The sequence below is a fragment of the Dendrobates tinctorius genome, unplaced genomic scaffold (assembly GCF_039654945.1).
Source record: "Dendrobates tinctorius isolate UK_male_01 unplaced genomic scaffold, ASM3965494v1 ptg000214l, whole genome shotgun sequence".
NCBI lineage: Eukaryota > Metazoa > Chordata > Amphibia > Anura > Dendrobatidae > Dendrobates > Dendrobates tinctorius.
The window spans coordinates 8,217,866-8,238,155 of record NW_027361881.1 but is presented as its reverse complement, the minus strand read 5'-3'; the positions used below and the strand labels follow the sequence as shown (position 1 = coordinate 8,238,155).

The window sequence follows — 20,290 nt, the reverse complement described above, 5'->3', positions numbered from 1 at the left end:
TCTGTGCTACTGAGCAATTTATTAGCCATTAACAACTTTTCATTGTCTGTAATGGTGGGATCAAAAAACGATAATCCCACCAACTCTGCATTCAAATACCACAAATGGTTCGAAAATTTGGTCAGGGCTATTTCTGCAATGTTGTTGTCACATTCTTTATAGTCTAACAGACTATGCAAAATACCTAAATCTTAAAATACCTCAATTTGGATTTTTTCAAACTTTGAGCGACGAGCGGCACGGGTTAACGTCGTTTGATCGAGCTCAAATTTTGGCTCTCTCAATATCTGGAAAGGGGAATCGTTTTGTGGGGTCCAGACGGACAAAATTCCGACATCGATTTTTTTGCGGTCACCCTAGTGTGCACACACCCTTAGAGCACGCGTAGAACCATGGATGCTGGGAATATGATAACCTAAAGTCGCGCATGGAACTGATACAGGATGATAAAAGTCTTGAAGAAGGGAGTGATAGGTTCAGTTATGGAATGGGTTAATCTTAGATCCTTGAAAAAACAGAGAACTTTTAGAGTGGTAGTCAGAGGTGAGGAGATGTAGGGTGACACAGAACTGTGGTGAGGTTTGCGGGTGAAAGTAGTACTTTTTTGTTATATTTTAAAATGGATAGGCGATCGGTGCAGTGACTAGCACAGGGTGGATTCACCTGTGTAGGGGTTGGATAGACATGGCTGCGGCATTCAGGATGGACTAAGGAGAGTTTAGTGATTAGTTGTGAGTTACTGTAATTACAGTAAGACAATAATGAATCAGAGCAGATATAAAAGTTTAAGCTTTGTCCACAGTAAATTAAAAAAACAAGAAAAAAGGTGGACATTGGACATGTTTTTGAGATGCAGGTGAACATATGGAGTGACTATATAATGTGGAATAGATGAACGCAAAACATATCTTGTCTTTTCGCATAAGGATAGGGTCCTTTCCATTTATTAGTTACATTTCACATTTTTAGTACTTAACTGTGTATAGCCAATAGCTATTTGGAATCTGTGATTAAGGCTGAGACTACACAACGACCTTTGCTGTGATCACTAGTTGCTGCTGCAACATTACAGTGAACTGTGAACCTTAAGACAGGATGGTGGCTCAGTGGTTTGCACTGTTGCTTTGTAGTGCTGAGGTCCTGGGTTCAAATCCAACCAAGGACAGCATCTGCAAGGCGTTTATATGTTCTCCCTGTGTTTTCTTGAGTTTCTCCCAGTTTCCTCCTACATTCCAAAGACATACTGACTGGGTACAACTGGGTACAAATTGTTGCGGCTTGTTGCAGTCACTGTACCATGAGGTCACAATGTGACCCCACTCCACTATGTTACGTATCAATGTAACAGCGAAACATAGCGCTCTTAGACTGTGCAATTTGTGTAGTGGCCAAAGTCACTGTGTAGCTTCTGCCTAAAAAGTTAATGCCTAGTAAGTGACTACATATTTAAAAGGTACATGATAAGTTGGGGTCCGACTGCTGAGACTCCAACCAACTCCAGACCGAATGGACCCGTAACTGCTCCTACACACCACTACTCAATTCATTCTTTATGTGACTGCCAGAGATGGCAGAATACAGGTCCTGCATTTTACAGCAGTCCCATAGAAAATGAATGGAGCAGTGGTGTGCATGCTTGGCCAAATTAATAAGACAAGCTTCTGCAGAGCAGCATTCTTGGGATAGGTAGAGGGCCTAGCAGTTGGACACCCAGGAATCAGCAAGTTATCACCGATCCTCTTCATAGGTTATAACTTCTAAAGATAAGAATAACACTTTACATGTGCAGGCAAACATATGCTTATATCAGCAGCATATTTGAAGCATGAACATCTAATTTAGGCACCAAATGTGAGGTGAACATAGTATTAAACTGGCCATACACTTGCGATAGCAGTCAACCAAAAATTCACTTGGCTGTCATCTTTCTTCCTTGATTCCCTCATAACATGAATATTCGACTCAGCTGAGCTTTAATATTTTTGTCAGTGGGGACAGGCCGCTGCCAGGCATCTATCTCCCTTAATATAATTGATAAGGGAAGAGTCGAGAGTTCCAAATACACAACATATGGTACTGCTGAAATGAGTTCAGATGACTTTCATGTAATATGTGTGGGGCTTTTAGGCTGGCCATATGCATAACATTATTGGTGGACACCCCAAGAGCTGATAAATATTTTAGCTTAAAGTTCTTTCCATAACCACATAAACATATGAATATTTATTTCTATTTATTCAGCAGCAAGAACTGTAATAAGAGTTGTAGTGCTTCATTATCTCCAAGAAAAAGTGACTTAACCCAACTCTACTAACCTCAAGACCAATTAATGGATATTTCTGAGCGTGCCCATACACAAAAGAACATTGCCTAATTGGGCTAAGTTCTCATTTTATTTATTTTTTTGGGGTAATCTGGGGCTTCAATAAATTTGCAATAATTGAAATGGCTAAGCATCTCATCAGAAAAATTTGCCTGCATATTTGTTCCCCTATTAGCAATTGGTTTACAGATGTTTGTGGAATGAAAAATATTATCAAACTAATAATAAAGTGATTTAGTTTTGAATCCACCAATAAGGAGCTCAATAACAAAATGTCTGCATCTCATGGCACTGGATTTATGGTCTTCCATACACAATCTAAGTATGGTAAAGGAGTAGCAGAGTTTACTTGTGCGCTGCTCTACTAAGGACCAGTAGTTAACAGGTCTTACACCAAAACATATTGCAAACACAATTTTGTAGATTTCGTTCATGTGGGATGTATATTCGCATGACCTTGGGGTGGAAGTTTTGCAGATACAGTCAGAGGGCGAGTCATGATGCATTTATATAGGCCGGTATGAATGCTATCCAGTCACCCAGAATCAATAAATCTTATGATTCCATTTTCCCTGTTGCATAAAGTTCAAAGCACCCATCCCTCTGCAATATAACATTAAAGTGCCGCTCTCCTTCTGCCTATGAATAAACAGCAGCACTTTGACTGGTTGTATGTTGCTTAACGGACGCACATGAAATCCATATAAATAATTCACATCACTCAAGAGGTGGCGAGCTGAACAAGTCCCTTCTGGTTAACATTACTTAAAAATAAGGTGAAGTTAAGTAAGTGATGGAGCTACCGGGCGGGTCACGGTCCAGAGGGAATTCGGACAGTCTTAGTTACACTCATAGACTGATTTGTACCGAATTATGTCACCTCGCAGAATTTTGGACCTTAGGGGAAAGAGAAATGTCTGGTCTGTCAGAGAACGGATATAGGATGAGCTTCAGAAAAGAGAAGCTTTTAGTCCAATAAATTACATCTATTATGGATAGTTCGGCAATTGAAAAGACCTTGTCGTTTGGCTTTAGCGATGAATGCCTTTTTGATTCCATTAATTAATGATGAGTTTGTCATTCATAAGTACGGATGACGATGGACTGTTTTTTACAAAGAAAATAAATTCTAGAGTAATTTCGACTAAATTTGGAAGGGTTTTCTGGGGGGTCTGTGTGGATTAGGAGTGTCCAGTTTGCAATTTTTTAAAAAGTTTTTAGCATTGGTAAGTGAAGGTATTCACAATTTTGCACAGAAAGAATTTGCACAGAAAGAATAGTTTACAACGACAAGACATGAGAACTTTTTTCTAGGGGCATATACTAAAACATCACATGTACGATAATATAGTCATGTTCATTTATATTTGTCATTGAAGAAAGGCCAAAAATAATCAGAAAATAAGTGGAGAGGCGAAATTCGGTAATCAAAAAGTCCCAATGGCTTAAAGACCTGAAGATCGAAGGTGAAGACGAACACTTTCCTATCAAGTGCACATACAAGTGTAAATTTATAGTTTCTAATATAGACTTGCACCTAAGGATGTGCTCCCATGTTTTTTTTGCAGTTTTTAATGTCAAAGCCAGGAGTGGATATTAATAAGCAGTAGACATGTATAAAGGGAGGAGTGAGATTGTAAAGCGCCATGGAATAAATAGCATTATAATAATAAAAATAATTTTTACTATACAATCCACTATTTTCTTTAGACTTAAACCGCATTAAGTAAAATGGGAGAAAGAACATAACTGAAGCTATCCGCACATAGAATTTTTTTTAAGGCATTCAAAAACCATGGGTTTTTCAAGTGGAAATGGATTCTGGAAACGCTCCTATTTTGGGGATTTTTTGAGGCATTTTTCTTTTTTGGATGAACTTCCTTAAGTGGTCTAGAATAGGTTTTGATGAGTTTTGGAAGTCTGGTTCCTGAAGCTTTTTTGCACCCTTTTGATTTCACAAAGCTTAGTTTGGATAGGTCTCCTTTAGGATCCACAATGTAATGACATGCACTTTCTGTTATTCCATCAGGAGTTAAAAAGAGAAAAACAAAAAAGCTCCAGAAACTCAACAACAAAGTAGATTTTCTATAGAAAAGGATTGGAAACGTTTTCTAAGCATTTACGGAGCGGATGAAGCTGTGATAAATCGTGACACATAGATGTGTGAATGTGGCCTTATACCAATTGTGTGATAAGGAACAGATGAAAGAAAAGCACCTCTGCTTAGTATAGAATCTAATATGATGCAAATTACCAATATACAGCAGTAATAGGGTGATTGAAGGCCTTGCCACTAGTGAATTTTATTTATTTTATTTATTTATTTTTTTAACTTAAAAGCAGTTAGACTACGTTCACATTAGCATTCGGGACTCTATGGAGGGCTGCGTACTTCCTCAGTTAAGGAAGTAAAAGTGAACGTTTCAATGCAATCTCATGGCCGCGGAATTGCTGCGATTCTGCAGAAATAATGAACATTTTATAGCTATGCGATTCCGTAGCGGTAAAATCCGCAGCATTGACACAGCAACTGTGGGATCCCATTGCATGGGGTGCGTTTTGTTAGCGTTTTTTAAGTGTTTCCGCTGCGGAAAAAAAAGCTGCAAAAACGCTTAAAAAACACAACGTGGGCACACAGCCTTAAGGACGGGGCTACTGTCTTTTGTACTTGTGGATATCGTTAAGTGTAACTTGTAGCACACTACTAAAGGCTGTTAAAATCCAAAAATAAAAAAAATATAAAACAGGTTGTGTTGGGAAAAAAAAACAACTAAGTTGAAATGAACCAAAAAGCCTCCAACTGTTACATCCCTAAATTGTTCAGGAGTCAACCACCAATCTTAACTTAGCATTAAGGTGCTGATCTGGCACATACCCGTTGGGGCAAAATCTAAACAGTAATTGATGGGACCAATGGTGCTGGAGAAGTGGGAAATGTAAATGTTGTGTATGTTTTTTCTTTTTTTTTTTGCTATTTTATGCAGCTGCCATTTTTCATGCCCAGCTTATCATCCATTTAAAATATATGTTTGTTTTTTTTAAATAAAATATCACTGTATGTATACATGCTATGCAATGCTCTTTTCTGTTTTTAACCATACTGGGAATATTAGAGATCGTAGTGAGCCAAGGGTTGAATGAAAGCCTGAAAACTTCCCTGCTCAGTAAACATTTGCCACTTACACGGTTCAAGAGCGCTAAGCTGAAGCACTAAGTCTTTGAGCAGACAGTTTGTTAAAATAGAGAGAACATTTGTGTTTCCAGCGCTGTTTTGTCAAATGTGATGTGACAAAAAGAGAAAAGACTGCTTGCGAGCGTTTCTTTGTGTGATGGAAGTGGTATGCACCTACTAGTCTCACATCATCAAAGCAACAGACACATATCTATAATTTATGTCTTGCTTTAAGCTTCCGTTGATCCGATTTGGCTTTTGCAGACAACACAAGCGGCAAAGTCTCAGTCTGTCAATCATCCGGGCATACTCAAACTAGAGACCATTAGTAATGGAGACAGCAAAGTTTCTTTAATGACGCTTTTATATGTAGCGTGTTGGCAGTGAAACAGAGAAGAATTGACTTGATCAATGCATTAGACTAATCATGGGGTTCTTGCCCTTAATTTCTTTTGTCGGTAATTTCCATGCGCAGGCAGCATTCAGGATGGTTGTAAAGATACACTTACAGCCCGGCATGATAAATGCAGTCACCTGTGAGATTGGCTTGGATGCTGCACTGTGGGAAGCACGACGGAAAGATAGGGGGGCTGGTTAGCCGCCTCTTTCATCCACTTTTCATGTTGTGAGAATTACTGTTACCTTCATAGAAAATAGTACATTTCCATCTTTTCTCCATAGCGATCTAACGAAAAAATAAAATTCTAGTCTCCTCTACTTTTTAGATATATAAAAAAGAACTTTTCCCATTTGCTGGGAAAGTAGTATTCTTCTAATTTAACTTCAGTGAAATTCACTTAAACTTCTCTGTTCCATCACCGGCTCTGAATATCACCTCGGTTGAGTATCATTTGCTTGTACTATTCAGAGTCAGTGGTCGATTAATCAGTAGAGCACAACAATGCTCAGGAACAGAGCAGATACTTCTACAAAGGAGAGAAATAGTGTTCTTTGTTTAAAAAAATTATTTAAAAATCAAGTTAGTAGAAAAGTCTAAATGATTCAGTATCGGCTACAGCAACGTGGACTTCTTTTCTGATAAAAAAAAAAAAAATACTAGTACAATGATCTGTCCTGATGAAACCCCCTTGTGATTGAATTAATCGTCAAGGCCTACTTGCACTTGTTAAAATGGGCCATACAGTCATGGCCAAAAGTATTGACACCCCTGCAATTCTGTCAGATAATTTTCAGTTTCTTCCTGAAAATGATTACAAACACAAATTCTTTGGTATTATCTTCAATTAATTTGTCTTAAATGAAAAATCACAAAAGAGAATGAAGCAAAACATTGATCATTTCACACAAAACTCCAAAAATGGGCCGGACAAAAGTATTGGCACCCTCAGCCTAATACTTGGTTGCACAACCTTTAGCCAAAATAACTGCGACCAACCGCTTCCGGTAACCATCAATGAGTTTCTTACAATGCTCTGCTGGAATTTTAGACCATTCTTCTTTGGCAAACTACTCCAGGTCCCTGATATTAGAAGGGTGCCTTCTCCAAACTGCCATTTTTAGATCTCTCCACAGGTGTTCTATGGGATTCAGGTCTGGACTCATTGCTGGCCACCTTAGAAGTCTCCAGTGCTTTCTCTCAAACCATTTTCTAGTGCTTTTTGAAGTGTGTTTTGGGTCATTGTCCTGCTGGAAGACCCATGACCTCTGAGGGAGACCCAGCTTTCTCACACTGGGCCCTAAATTATGCTGCAAAATTTGTTGGTAGTCTTCTGACTTCATAATGCCATGCACACGGTCAAGCAGTCCAGTGCCAGAGGCAGCAAAGCAACCCTAAAACATCAGGGAACCTCCGCCATGTTTGACTGTAGGGACCGTGTACTTTTCTTTGAATGCCTCTTTTTTCTCCTGTAAACTCTATGTTGATGCTTTTGCCCTAAAAGCTCTACTTTTGTCTCATCTAACCAGAGAACATTCTTCCAAATTGTTTTAGGCTTTTTCAGGTAAGTTTTGGCAAACTCCAGCCTGGCTTTTTTGTGTCTCGGGGTAAGTAGTGGAGTCTTCCTGGGTCTCCTACCATACAGTCCCTTTTCATTCAGATGCCGACGGATAGTACGGGTTGACACCGTTGTACTCTCGGATTGCAGGGCAGCTTGAACTTGTTTGGATGTTAGTGGAGGTTCTTTATCCAACATCCGCACAATCTTGCGTTGAAATCTCTTGTCAATTTTTCTTTTCCGTCCTGAGGTTAGCCACAGTGCCATGGGCTTTAAACTTCTTGATGATACTGCGCACGGTAGACACAGGAACATTCAGGTCTTTGGAGATGGACTTGTAGCCTTGAGATTGCTCATGCTTCCTCACAATTTGGTTTCTCAAGTCCTCAGACAGTTCTTTGGTCTTCTTTCTTTTCTCCATGCTCAATGTGGTACACACAAGGACACAGGACAGAGGTTGAGTCAACTTTAATCCATGTCACTGGCTGCAAGTGTAATTTAGTTATTGCCAACACCTGTTAGGTGCCACAGGTAAGTTATAGGTGCTGGTAATTACACAAATTAGAGAAGCATCACATGATTTTTCGAACAGTGCCAATACTTTTGTCCACCCTCTTTGTTATGTTTGGTGTGGAATTATATCCAATTTGGCTTTAGGACAATTCTTTTTGTGTTTTTTTCATTTAAGACAAATTAAATGAAGATAATAATACCAAAGAATTTGTGTTTGCAATCATTTTCAGGAAGAAACTGAGTATTATCTGACAGAATTGCAGGGGTGTCAATACATTTGGCCATGACTGTATAAATACACTGTTTACTCGCTTATATAGCGTAATAAATCACCGGCTTGATCACTAAATATCTCTTAAATGACAAAGTTAAACCTTCACTGTTCATTAGAATACTTTAAAAAAGCAAATCAAGAATATATATACAAAGACATAAATGCCAAATTGAATGGCCAACACATTACTATTTGTCTGATACAGGGAAAAAGGGGGAGTGTGAGAAGACCTTATTACAACACTGTTGTTTCCCTACCTTGCCTTGGAGGTTGGAACCCTAAACCTGCGCTGATGGCATCCCCCGCTCACTGTTGACTCTCTGTAAACAGCACTGTAAGGCCCTATAAGGGGAGAGATGTTGTTGAAATAGACAGCAGGATAAAGTACAATGGCAGGGTTTAAAGTATACCTTGGATAGAAAACTTGGGGTAAAGGACTGTATATAAATGATAAAATAATTAGTTCAGTACTCTTCTGCCACTAGCCACAATAGGATGTATGCAATAAAATAAATGGATTAGCATGAATGGTAATCTAGAAAGAACCAGAACATATTGCACCTTTTCCCAATATCATAGAGTGCCGAATAACACTCAGTCTCAAAGTACAATAACATTGTTTACCAAACCACAATGGGATGCATACTAAATAAGGTATCCAAACCACCTTGACACTACTGCACCTAATCCCAATATACTTAAATCCTAAACAAGCCTGGAATACCGTATTTCTCAGCCTATAAAACACACTGAAACATAGGAAGCATCTAGGTTTTAGAAGCGGAAAATAGAAAAAAAAATTGAAGCAAAAAATGTGGTCATAATGCAGTTATGGGGGAGGGTATCTGCTGCTAACACTGTAATAGGGGTAATGTCCCCCAATTCTTTACGAATATCACTCATCCTGGTATATGTCCCCATCCTGGTATATGAGCCCCCCTTCTTGATATATTAATTATATATATATATATATATATATATATATATATATATATATATATATATATATTTATATATTTTATCCCCATGCTGATATATATGACCTCGCATCCTGATATACTGTATGGCCCCGGTAATTCAACTCAATGGGGAAAAAAATGGATCCGCCAAGCAAAAAAAAAAGGTTTGCATCTTTATCTTTAGTAGTTAATTTTTTATATAGATTTCTAAATTTTTTTAAAAACTCTGAATTTTGGGATTATATCATGTTTTTATCATCTCTCGGGTTAGAAATAACCAAGAGTTGGGAGAGGCACCATTTTTTTTTAGAAAAGTTGTAATAACCTTAGCTCATGGTTATATCATTCAAGACGTTTCTTAAGCAACAGAGGGAGAGGTATCCATCCAACGGTGCCCGCGAGCCAGATGTCAGCTATGGCTTATACAGCGCCATCATATTCCATAGCGCTTTACAGACATCATCATTGTCCCCATTGGGACACACAATCTACTATTCACTATCAGTATTTGGATGGAAGGAAGAAACTGTAGAATCTTAAAACAACACATGCAAACATGGTGAAAAAACATTCAAACTCCTTGTAGATGCTGTTTTATTGGGATTTGAACAGAGGACCCCATCGCTACAAAGCAACAATGCTAAACACTGTATCCATCACTTCTACAAGAAAGAGAATGTTTTTTTTTAGTTTGCTGATGGTCTGCTAAAGAATGCATATATAGTATCAAAAAGAAAAACAGACTAGTATGCATTGCAAGATAATCCTGTTTTCACTGATGATATCCAGTCAAGAGAAACTCCAGGAGAAAAAAAAAAATGAATGTGCAAATTATTAATTGAAATTATGATGTGCCCCCCCCCCCCAAGCATCATGAAAAAGGGTGAGTTTTTTTGCGTTAATTTGTTTTAGTCTGTTTTATTGAAGGTTTTTCTTGAACAGTGGGATATTTGGGACTAGATAATCAGGGATAGGTCATACATTTTTTAATCTTGGCCAACCCCATTCACAGTGAAATACAACAGTACACCTGTCTTATGGCAAGGTCTGGAACAACTCTCATCTTTCAACCTGTTTTACTTGAAGTAACCCGATTCACACACTAACCACTTTCTATTTCTGCTTCTTTCAATATTGTCCACAATCAGAACAGTGTTTATACTACACACTATTAGAGTTAGGCTATGTGCACACATAGTTTTTTGGGTGTGCGGATTTTGTAGAGAAAACCGCAGGTAAATCCGCAGGACAAAAGTCCTGCAGTTTATCTGCGGTTTTACACCTCATAATGGATGAGGTGTAAAACTGCAGCGTTTCTGCACCAAACAATTGACATGCTGCAGATTGTAAACCGCAGCAAAACCGCGCGGAAAAAACCGCAGCATGTGCACAGCTTTTTTTTTTTTATTGCCATAGGAAATAAAGGTACTGTACAACGCAGCAGAATCCGCACCGTGTGCACATACCCTTAGGCACTGCTAGGGTATGTGCACAGGAAACAAATTTGCTGCAGGTTTGACACAGCATACTTAACCCCTTAGCGACAGAGCCTGTTTGCAGCTTAACCCCTTAAGCCCCAAGGGTGGTTTGCACGTTCATGACCGGGCCAATTTTTACAATTCTGACCACTGTCCCTTTATGAGGTAATAACTCTGAAACGCTTCCATGGATCTCGGTGATTCTGACAGTGTTTTCTCATGACATATTGTACTTCATGTTAGTGGTAAAATTTCATTCAAATAACTTGCGGTTATTTGTGAAAAAAATGGAAATTTGGCGAAAAATTTGCAATTTTCCAACTCTGAATTTTTATTCACTTAAATCAGTGGTCCCCAACCTTTTTTGCACCAGGGACCGGCTTGAAGCAAGACCATTCTTCCATGGCCTGGCAGGGATGGAGGTGTGACAGGGGCGGGGCTTTGGTCATAAGGGGGCGGGGCTATGGACGTGGTTGTAGTTTAGCAGTGCATACTTATAATTTAATTATAACATTTTTAATGTGACTCAACTCACCATAGGTTTTGAATGAGTGGGAGCACCTGGCTTGTTTCTCTGTTTCAGTGGGAGCACTGGGCTACTTCTACTGATGATCGTCACTGCTAATGATGATTGGAACCTACAAGGAAATGGAGCATTGAGCACTTAAGAAAAATTGTACTGGAGTTCTGTACATGCTGATTATTTTCTAATCATCAGAAAATGTATGTGTGGTTCCCCCCGTCCTGTCCAGCTCTGTGTGGCTCCCCCTGTTGTATGCATGGCTCCCCTGTCCCATCCTTGTATACATGGCTCCGCTCCCACCCTCCCATCCTGTATACATGGCTCTGCTCCCACCCTCCCATCCTGTATACATGGCTCCGCTCCCACTCTCCCTCCCTTGTATACATGGCTCCGCTCCCACTCTCCCTCCCTTGTATACATGGCTCCGCTCCCACTCTCCCTCCCTTGTATACATGGCTCCGCTCCCACTCTCCCTCCCTTGTATACATGGCTCCGCTCCCACTCTCCCTCCCTTGTATACATGGCTCCGCTCCCACTCTCCCTCCCTTGTATACATGGCTCCGCTCCCACTCTCCCTCCCTTGTATATAAGGCTCCGCTCCCACTTTCCCCCCCCTGTATATATGGCTCCGCTCCCACTCTCCCTCCCCTGTATATATGGCTCCGCTCCCACTCTCCCTCTCTTGTATATAAGGCTCTGCTCCCACTCTCTCTCCCTTGTATATATGGCTCCGCTCCCACTCTCTCTCCCTTGTATATAAGGCTCCGCTCCTACTCTCCCTCCCCTGTATATATGGCTCAGCTCCCACTCTCCCTCCCTTGTATATAAGGCTCTGCTCCCACTCTCCCTCCCTTGTATATAAGGCTCCGCTCCCACTCTCCCAGCCTCCCTTGTATATATGGCTCCGTTCCCACTCTCCCTTGTATATATGGCTCCCCTCCCATTCTCCCTCCTTTGTATATATGGCTCCGCTCCCATTCTCCCTCCTTTGTATATAAGGCTCCGCTCCCACTCTCCCTCCTTTGTATATAATGCTCCGCTCCCACTCTCCCTCCCCTGTATATATGGCTCCGCTCCCACTCTCCCTCCCTTGTATATATGGCTCCGCTTCCACTCTCCCTCCTTTGTATATAAGGCTCCGCTCCCACTCTCCCTCCCCTGTATATATGGCTCCGCTCCCACTCTCCCTTGTATATAAGGCTCCGCTCCCACTCTCCCTCCCTTGTATATATGGCTCCGTTCCCACTCTCTCCCTTGTATATATGGCTCCGCTCGGCTTCCCCATCCTCCCCCATCATACTTACCCTCACATCGCTGACCTTCCTTCGGCTGAACTTCCCTCCCTGCATCTCGCGGCGCTTCAGCTCCTGTGCGGAGCGGTCACGTGATTCCGCTCATTAAGGTCTATGAATATGGACGCCACGCCTATGGGAGATGAGTGGCGTCCATATTCATGACCTTAAATGAGCGGTACACGTGACGGCTCAGCGCTGGATGAAGCCGCCGCGGGATGCAGTGTGAGTATCAGCTGCTGCACCGCCGCCGGCTCCCCTTCTGTCCGCGGACCGGCAAGGGCACTGCAACGGCCCGATGCTGGGCCGCGGACCGGTGGTTGGGGACCCCTGACTTAAATCACATTGATACGGCACACAAAAAACTTGCTAAGTAACATTTCCCACATGTTTACTTTACATCAGCACAATTTTGGAACCAAAGTTTTTTTTGTTAGGAAGTTATAAGGGTTAAAAGTTGACCAGCGATTTCTCATTTTTGCAACACCATTTTATTTTTAAGGACCACATCACATTTGAAGCCACTTTGAAGGGTCTATATGATAGAAAATACCCAAAAGTGACACCATTCTAAAAACTGCACCCCTTAAAGTGCTCAAAACCACATTCAAGAAGTTTATTAACCCTTCAGGTGCTTCACAGGAATTTTTTCAATATTTAAAAAAAAAAATGAACATTTAACTTTTTTTCACAAAAAAAATACTTCAGGTTCAATTTTTTTTATTTTACCAAGGGTAACAGGAGAAATTGGACTGCAAAAGTTATTGTGCAGTTTGTCCTGAGTATGCTGATACCTGATATGTGGGGGGCAACCACTGTTTCGGCGCATGGCAGAGCTCAGAAGGGAAGCAGCGCCATTTGACTTTTTGGCTGGAATGGAGATCGGACACCATGTCGCGTTTGGAGAGCCCCTGATGTACCAAAACAGTGGAAACCCCCCACAAATGACACCATTTTGGAAACTAGACCCCCCCAAGGAACTTATCTAGATGTGTGGTGAGAACTTTGCACCCCCCAGTGCTTCACAGAAGTTTATAATGCCCAGGCATGAAAATAAAAAAATCCTATTTTTTCCACAAACATCTTTTAGCCACCAATTTTTTATTTTCCCAAGGGTACCAGGAGGAATTGGACCCCAAAAGTTCTTGTCCAATTTGTCCTGAGTACGCTGATACCTCACATGTGGGAGAAAACTACTGTATGGGTACACGTTGGGGCTCGGAAGGGAAGTAGTGACGTTTTGGAATGCAGACTTTGATGGAATGGTCTGCGGGTGTCATGTTGCTTTTGGAGAGCCCCTGATGTACCTAAACAGTGGAAACCCCCCACAAGTGACACCATTTTGAAAACTAGACCCCCCCCAAGGAGCTTATCTAGATGTGTGGTGAGCACTTTGAATCCCCAAGTGATTCAAAGAAGTTTATAACACAGAGCCGTGAAAAGAAAAAGTCTTTTTTATTTCCACAAAAGTGATTTTTTAGCCCCCAATTTTTAGAACCCCAAAGTTGATACAGTGGAAACCCCTCAATTATTGCTCCAACCCTAACCCCAACACATCCCTAACCCTAATCCAAACCCTAGCCCTAACGGAAAATTGAAAAAAAAAATATTTTCTTTATTTTATTATATTTGCCGAACTAAGGGGGTGATAAAGGGGAGGGGGGTTATTTACTATTTTTTTTATTTTAATCACTATGATAGTTTATCATAGTGATCAAAATGACTGAATGGAATCTGCCAGCCGGAGCCTGCAGATTTCCGGCGGGCACACTGCGCATGCGCCCGCCATTTTCTCCGGATCCAAGATGGCGGTGCCCACCGGAGGACGCCGGCGGGACGCAGGACCACCTGGAGGGGACCCAGTAGCACGGAGAGGTACCGGGGGGATTGGGGATCCTATTTCTCTCTCCTCTTATTTGCGATCACATCAGAGGAAAGAGAATTTAAATGCAAAATTGCAGCTTTTTTTTGCGATCGCCGTTATAGATTTAACAACGGCGATTGCAAAAGCGGAGTCGGTAAAAACTGACCCGATTCATGTTCTCTGGGGTCTCGGCTACCCCCTGCAGCCGAGACCCCGGGAGAAAATCGGACACTGGGGGGCGCTATTTACTTACTCCAAAGCACCGTGAATTCACTGCGCTGTGGTTTAAGTACCCTTAATTACCGCCGTTAAAAGGCATATCGGCGGTCGTTAAGGGGTTAAGCATCGTCAAATCTGCAGCGGCCAGCTGTTACAGCTTAGAGGATGGGACTTCAAGAAATCCCATGTCCACAGACGCCTGCGGATCACACTCGGACACTGACATACGGAGCGTCGCTCCAGACCGCAGCATGTCAATTCCTCTTGCGGAGACACTAGGCTCCACAAGAGAATTTTTGCCCATAAAATGTATTGAACATGGTGAATCCGCACGGTTCAGTCAACACATGCGGATTCACCTTCGTTTAATAGACGGCAGAGCTTTGGTCACCGCGAACATGTGGTGCGCCAAAAACACTGCTACTTCCGAATCGTTTGCACCCGGCCTAAGGGAACAGGATTTTCAGGATTTCCCTTGTATTGTACAGGTGATGCAATTATAACCTGGGCAATACTAAGGAAATCCTGAAAGCATGGGCCTTGAGGACAGGAATTGGGGAACCCTGCTCTAAAGAATCCATGGCAGCATGTTGTGTATCCAAGGTTTGTAAACTGTGTTGAGGTGTGATTTATGCTCATTTTTCAGGCTATAACAGAGATTGAGTAAGAGGAGATAAATTAACTCTTACAGTCACAGTCTACATCAATTGCGGAGAAATGTGTACATGACAAGCATAATACAGTCGATGCCGAACATTTATGTATGGCCTGTTTCATTTGCTCTAATTGTAAACTTATGGCTTGTCAGAAAATTACTCCATTATATTGTTACTGTAAAGATCTACAATCAAGAAACAAGAATCAAGCAGGTGGTCCCCCATTATGAACACATTGGTCTACATGAAAAATAATAGACAAGGTTGGTGCAATATTCATGATGAACATATTGAACAACATGAAAAGTCTCAAACTCCTCTAGTTTAGTCAAGAATTGGAAACCCTGTCTGAGGATGTAAACACGTATATTTATGGGTAGACTTGTCAGCACCACGCTCCAATTCTCTGATGGGAGAATGGCATTCCTTAGAAACCCAGTTTTTACTTCTTTATACAGAGCTTGATTCCATGGAGAGCGAGGATCACCATAGGAAAAGTCTTAGACCAAGTTGAGTCAAAACTGTCACAGGAAGCTAAAACAAAAACTAGATAATTTTGGCCACAATATACAAAGTCAATCATCGAACAGAATATTAGCAGAAGAATAGGATGGCCAAGAACCAACTAGATTGACAAAATGAAGGATGACATGGGATTAAGCAATGGCAAACTGAAAGAAGCAACGCGGGATAGAACTGCCTGGCGAGCGATGATTGATTGAATGACCGAGAGTTATACTCGACTAAGCAGATAAGAGAGAGATACAGAGCTTGATGCGCAGTAGACCAAGCATAGGAAATACTGTTGGATAAAATGGTTGATATTATAAGACAAACATAAAATTATGAGTGACCTTAGGTAGACTACAATTCCTAAAAAGGCAAATTGCTAGAATTTGGTATCTATATGTAATGCTAGATTACAGTAATGTTGTATACAGAGGGTTCAGTCATAAGTCACCCTATGGCAGATAAAAACATTTTATAGTCTATTAACAATAAAAGACTAACACAACCTTCCCTGATAAAGGAAGAGCTCAGATTACTTATGTATTTATTCCAAATACACACTTGAATAACACACTTACAAATATCACTGGCTGTAACTACTGGCTTTCTTTTCTGAAGCCAAGAACATAATCAATACGTCCTACTGTTCAAGGATTCAGTGGGACACCAATTTTATCTTATTGCCTCCAAGGAGAAATAATGATCATATGGATGCAGAAACTTACAACTTTTTTTTTTTTTTAAATTGTGAATTCTTTCGTATTTATTTTTTCTGGGTTCATAGCAATGTACCAACTTTGTGCAAAACATTCAAGTTCATAAGCAAATGAGGCGGAATATTAAAAATCCAGAAAAAAATACATAAAAACCTCTGACAAATACACGTCATGAATAAAACATATGTTGAGCATTTGAAGACATTAGACGTTTCATTTTGAAAAACAATCAAATGAGATAAGCAGAAAATACATTTGTTTTAATAAGTGCAGAATTACGAGGTAATAGCATTGCTTTGGGGTTTACAGTGCTGGAGAACCAGGTTTTGATGTCTTTTCTAAGGTGGGATCGATTATTTTTTAGATGAGCATAAAAAGTGAATTTAATCCTTTTAACAACTTTTGTGTTGGGAACGCTGATGCTCGTGGCGTGTCTTTCCTAAGATAACGGCAAAACAGAATAAAATGTAAAAACCTCAAGTCTCTTTATGATTCACGGAGAGTAATACAGATCAAATGATTCCATATTGCTTGGCTATGAATAGAAAATGAATACAAGACTGTGCTATTAGTACAGTGTGACTTGTATGTAGAGCAATTCTGCTTTCAGTATTTATACAGAAAGTGTGTTCTCTACATACAGTATGGTAGAGAGGAAGTGGTAACAATGCTGGGTACCACAGAATAAAGTAAGAGCGGCTGCATTCCCCCCCACCTCCCCCCCCCAAAAAAATAAAAATCATGAAATGGGTTTTCCAGGAGAATACATAAGCTGCAGACAGAAAGAAGTACATGTATTCACCTATACCTCCCCAAACCGTTCCATTGCCACGTCCCCGATGCTGCTTGCTCATTTTCAGTCTACATTGCCTGTAGACTTCACAGCCCGTATATACCCTACTTGACGTCTACAACCAATCACTGGTCTTGGGCAGTATAACACTGTATGGCTGAAGATGTGATATTGGATTTATGGACTGTGAAGTCTGTGGCCAAGGGGAAAAAGAGATGAGCATTGGTAACAGCAGGGTATAAAAAGTGAGCACTTGTTATTTCATTTATTTGCAAATAAAGCCACCTGTGTAAACTTTATGTAAAACATTGATCAAGATTTAGGCTATAAGTTGAACCCAATGGACTTAAGTCTACTTTCAACCTTGAAAATATTTAACCCCTTAAATCTCCCAGACCTATAACATGGGTACAAACGTCTGGTTCATACTCAAATCGTAGCTCCAGCTAAAATATTACAGTTAAGGTGGATCAGTCAGCAGCATTTAGAGATACAATTTACAGCTACCACATGGACCAAGGAAACCTGCAGTCTAGAAATGACACATTCTACCACTATGGCATCAACGTTAGACATAGTAGCAAAAAATGTTCAGGGATGGGGGATGCTACTAAGAGATGCGCGTTTTTTATGTAGTTAAAGCAGTTCCACCCAGCTATTCTCTGCATTTCTGAAACACACATGGTGATGGATAAGGTTCACATAATGCAAAGAGGGGAAATTAACTAGGAATACCACTCACTGTACTCAACGCATTCTGGGGGGGTGAGTGTTTTGATCCACAGATCGGTCCCCTTTTCTTGCATTAGGTCCTCGGTAGATTCTGATGGTATATATGTCTGCACACTTTGTACTATCCATAGCATAAAATGTATTCTGGTTGCAATATATGTGCTTCGACCCTACTTGGGGGAACCGGTTAAAAAAAAACATACTGGCTTTTATTGGCACTTTTTCTGAGGTCCCAACCATTATAGTAGAAGATTTTAATAGTTAAATTGCATCCTCACTAGGATAAACTTCATTCTGGTATAATTCCCGAGAACGTCCAGGCCTCCCTTGCTAGGCTGATAGAAGAGATAAGATACGTTGACATATGGGCCATACAAAAAACCCCAGGGGTCCGACAATTTTCATGTTACTCGAGTTCCCATCACTCCTTATATAGAATTGATCTGGCTGTTAGAAACTTACTAGTGCTACTATATATACACTTAACTACTTACTTATCCAGGGATGTATCAGATCATTCACCTCTTCGTATTCACCTTTCATTAGGGAGTCCAGATCAACTCATAAGAATTCCCTGGAGCTTAAACCCCTTCAGGATCCAACTAATATGAGGCTCTCTGCAGACAAATATACTGGAATATTTTAATATAAATGAGGATACAGCCCCCGACCCCCATAGTGTGGGACACCATGAAGTCATTTGTTGTTGGACTATATATTAGCGAAATCTGTACTATGAAAATGAAGACTAGAGAACTCAGTAATAACTTGATACAAGGCCTTACCAAAGCAGAATGCGAACTGGGGACAGATCCTACTGAAGAGGAAAAAGTTGCCCTTGAGAGGGAACAAACGGCATTAAAAGAGTATCTGATGTCTCAGGCTTCCAATAAACTTTTTTTTACTAAACAAATTCTTTACGGAAGGTGAAAGTGCGGGACATCTATTAGCTACAATTATCAGGGCTAAGGACTTGGAGGGCACAACACAAATTGCTAGTTTTTCTTTGGATAGTGGAAAGGTGGTTAAGAAAAATCAGGATATCCTAGAGGTTCTATGCAAATAGTATGCCAGCTTTACAGCCCTCCGCTTCTTTCCAATGTATTACAGGCGCAGAGATCTGCACTAGACAGGCAACAAATTCAGCCGCGCAGGAGGGAGATGGGGACAGCCGCAGAGACTCACCGCACAGGCGCCAGATTCCCAGCCCCGCAGTGTGAATAAATCATAACACACTGCGGGGCGGGATCTGGGGCCTCCGCTACATGCAGGCACGATCTCCGTACATCAGTGGATGTAAGTTCCAGGGCAATGCGCACGACGCATGCCTGAAAAATGACTGTACAGCGCAAGCGCCGGTGATGTGAGGAAACACAGAGGAGGTGGCGCCTGGTGAACTGAGGGGGATGATGGACGGCTGTGAGGCGCTTGAGTCAGGGGGAGAAAACATACCTCCCTGACTGAATACATGTATGGCGCACAATTTATAAAAGTCATTATTTCTGCATTACTAGGGTTAAAATACATAAGAGCCACCTTCACAGAATGCAGCCTTAGTGCTGCTGAAGGTGGCTCTTTTACCTTAATAGGCCCTGGGGGGTGACAGGTTCCCTTTAAAACGCTTGTGTGTACACTTAAATAAACTTATAAGTAATTTACTTCAATGATTCTGTTCCAACACTTTCTCTGTCCTTCACCAGTATCAGAGACGGCAATCAGTGACTGTATTCACACCTGTGCAGTGGGGCAGGTCACGGTGCTCTATAGAGGCCGCACTAACCAAAGTTTTGCGAGATTTGTTAAGTCTCGCGAGACGTTGTGCGACTTCACTAGATCACAGTGACCCGCTCCACTGCGCCGGCGTGAATGCAGTCACTGATTGACATACATACACAGGAGGGGCGGAATATTACAAGTGGCGGGGCGGCACCCTGGGGACTTCTTTCCTGTGACTGTCAGCGAGCCACATGTCAGGAGCAGGAGGCGGGGCGGCACCCTGGGGGCTTCTTTTCTGTGATCATCGGCGAGCCACATGTGGCTCGCAAGCTACGGGTTGGGGACTCATGCGTTAGAGTATACATCAAATTTTATTGAATAAACCTCTCAATAATATCAGTATAATCTCCAAAATGAATAAAAATTCAAAATGCACTGTTCCAAATTATTAGGCACAGGAGAAATTCTAAACATTTGATGTTTTAAAGAACTGAGAACGCTCATTTGTGGAATTTGCAGCCTTAGGAGGTCACATTCACTGAACAAAAAAGCTATTTAACTCCAAAACATCCTAAGGGTGTGTGCACACGCTGCG

The 20,290-nt window shown here is 41.1% G+C and overlaps 1 protein-coding gene across 25 annotated transcripts in view; it reads right to left on the bottom strand.

The window, feature by feature from the left end:
* Positions 1 to 20,290, bottom strand: part of TSHZ3 (teashirt zinc finger homeobox 3) — a 331,665-nt gene that overhangs the window by 226,782 nt on the left and 84,593 nt on the right. For 19 of the 25 annotated variants that reach the window (XR_012222305.1, XR_012222302.1, XR_012222300.1 and 16 more), the window contains one exon: positions 8,495 to 8,579. The exons of 1 other annotated variant lie outside the window; for it this stretch is intronic. The gene's annotated coding sequence lies outside the window, so the exon portion shown is untranslated. Of the gene's footprint in view, positions 1 to 8,494; positions 8,580 to 11,209; positions 11,313 to 20,290 lie in introns of all 25 variants that reach the window. 5 more of the 25 variants (XR_012222309.1, XR_012222299.1, XM_073555005.1 and 2 more) reach the window with 1 other exon arrangement.